Source organism: Protobothrops mucrosquamatus, unplaced genomic scaffold (genome assembly GCF_001527695.2).
Source record: "Protobothrops mucrosquamatus isolate PMUCROS unplaced genomic scaffold, P.Mucros_1.0 scaffold_128, whole genome shotgun sequence".
Lineage (NCBI taxonomy): Eukaryota > Metazoa > Chordata > Lepidosauria > Squamata > Viperidae > Protobothrops > Protobothrops mucrosquamatus.
Window position 1 is genome coordinate 1,880,317 of NW_015386204.1, and position 2,756 is coordinate 1,883,072.

Sequence of the window (2,756 nt, forward strand, 5' to 3'; positions counted from 1 at the left end):
GGGATCAGGTTGTAGGAAATTAAAGGGTGAAGAACCAGGAGTCTGTTCTCAGGTGTTGGAGCCGGTCCTTCACCTGCCTCACCCTAAACAATTCCCAGCTCAGATTGCCAACTATTTTAAAATGCAAGGAATGAAGAGGAGAAGAGAAACTATGGACTTAGCGTGTTTCTATTAGGCCACGACTGCATGACAGAGTGTAATTGAATATTTCATGATACATAAATAAAATACAATATAACAATGAGAGTCTTTCAAATCAGATCATGCCTAGAGGGCAGAGACAGAAGAGGACTGAAAATGTTGGCCAGGATCCTTCACACAGAAGCGTATATCTCACCCCCTAAAAAGTAAGATGCAAACTGGAAAGTTTATTCTGAGTAATGTTTTTATGAAATTGTTTGTGTACGTGTAATGATGTATGATATATATAGCATGCATACGCTTGTCTGATAATGATGATTATAAGAAAGACAGATGAATAATAATGCAAGAAGATGTAGAAAACTAGATATCTTTTGCATTCATATTTCAGCAGCTATAAAAAAGAAAACAAACAAAATCAAAAAAGGGGGGAAAAAGGACATCGGGAAACCACAGGGTTTTTTTTAAATTGCATGGATAAGATTAAGATGACAACTGAATCACAAACAAAAATATTAACCCTACTCACAATCCTCAGAATATGCAAAATGATACCACCTCAAACAGCCACATTTTATTCCAGACATAAATAAAATCTTGTAACAGTTCATTTAAGGCTATCAGATCCTGTCTGCAGATATCCTCGTGACCACTAGGTAAGCAATATGTTACTGTTTTCTGAATGTCTTGGGTCCCATGTTTTGGGTATCTGAAATCCTAATTTATTATATATTTTGAACACTTGAACTGGTTTTGAGGTTGAGAAATTGTGCACATCTCTCAAAGACAAACATAGTTTAGTTACCCCAAATGGAGTCTTTACCAAAATATTGGACTTCAGTTCTCATGATTCTCTGCCAGCATAGCCAAAATCCAACACATTCAGAGAATTGGAGGAGACAAAGCTGGACTCTGAAGAGGTCAGTGGTGGGAATCCATTGTGACATTAAATTATGGTTAAGTGGGAATTAGTATGGGCCCCTCCTTTTATAATTTCCTCTTCTTGCTTTGCTACAAATATGAGCATTTGGAAGCTTTTTTTTCTGCTTTCAATCATAGATTCCAATCATAGATTCTGAACCAGAAATCTTGACTAATAGTCAAGACCAATTAAAAGGGTTTGTGGGGGGGAGGTTGGCAGTCTATTTGGCATGGGTCTTAAAACTAAAAAAGACTCAAATTTAGCTGCTGTTTTTATTTGGATGCCACCAATAAAAAAGCTATGGGTACACATTCTAATAACATTGGTGCAAAAATAGAGCAGTCTTGCCTGTTGGCCCAATTGCTCTGAACCCTTAAAGGACAAAATCTAAATTGTACGATTTGTGCCCTAGCAGAGGAAGTAAATTGACTCTTGGTCTCTTAAGTATAAAACATTGCAATGTATTGACAATATTAAATTGTTTTTGGCAAGTGGATTGGTCCTTTGAAACAAAATTTGATTTTGTTTTAAAGACCCTTTGAAGCAAATTTTTCTGAGAAACAGGATGAAAATAAACACTCACAAAGAGAGAGAGACACACACAAGTGTCTTCAATGCATTTTAGATAAAATGGCCCATTTAGTTACAAAAAAATCATCAGCAATGTTTCACTCTTAGTTGCACATAAATTGTCTGTTTAACTAATTTGGCTCAACAGCCAAAGATGCATTTGTATATGATCTACTGATTTGCAAGCCAGGATGAAAAGAAATGATAGGCTCCCAACAAGAGAAGGAAAGGATAAAAATTGATACCATTGTATGAATACAAGGGGTACGTGATTTGCATGTGAGTGAAAGTAAAGAGGGGGAAGGCAGAGAGGATAGGATTTATAGTGAGAGGCAGTAGAATTATGCAGGAAAGTTGCTAAAGTCTCTTGGATTTAGCTTGCCTGGGGATTTCTCCTTGAGATGATGACAATGATGATAATAATGGTGATAAAGTTGTTGTTGTTGTTGTTGTTGTTGATGATGATGATAATGATGATGGCAGACAGACTAGGATGTTGGAAAAAGGGCGTTAAAATTGCTCAGCTCAAAGTGACTTTTCTTAATGTACAATCATGTACCAAATCATGTATTCATTTGTACTATTAAATAAAGGCTAACAGAGTTGTACACTCAGCAGAGCAGAAGGGATGCACAAAGGATCATGGGTTCCCAGCATCCTCTGTTCCCTTCTGGAAAGCCGCTGACTCATTCCCTAAACAATCAGCGTTGTGTGCCATTACAAATGGGATGGTTAATAGGCCTGCATCCATTATCATTAGTGCATCTCAGTGCGCAGGTATGTGATGGGTCCTGCCAGCACGTTTGCTCCAGCTCACTGAGCCAGGGACCATGCTCCATTGCAAACGAGGATGAGGAACACCTGCTCCAGGGTTTTTCGGCAGACCAGAGTCATCCTTCACATCTCATGCAACACTTGTTCTGTCAGAATGCAATGCTGGCACACGGGCAGGAACAGTGGTTTGCCAGGCATCCAGCGAAAGATTAGAGACTTCCCTGTGGTCCTCTGCTCAGCCTGAGCTTTGATTCCTTCCACCCCCAACAATCCTCCAAGAAGGCCTTTGAAACATTTGTCAGTATCACATTAAAGGATAAGGTTGAAAGGCTATTTTAAAGGCAAAAAA

General features: G+C 38.6%; 1 long non-coding RNA gene across 1 annotated transcript in view; it reads left to right on the top strand.

Annotated features, from left to right (window-relative positions):
* The first annotated feature begins 241 nt into the window (after positions 1-241).
* The window catches only part of LOC107288996, a 25,704-nt gene continuing 23,189 nt past the window's right edge, over positions 242-2,756 (top strand). Inside the window, exon 1 of the long non-coding RNA XR_001548914.1 lies at positions 242-347. This is a non-coding gene — a long non-coding RNA (uncharacterized LOC107288996). The remainder of the gene's footprint in view (positions 348-2,756) is intronic.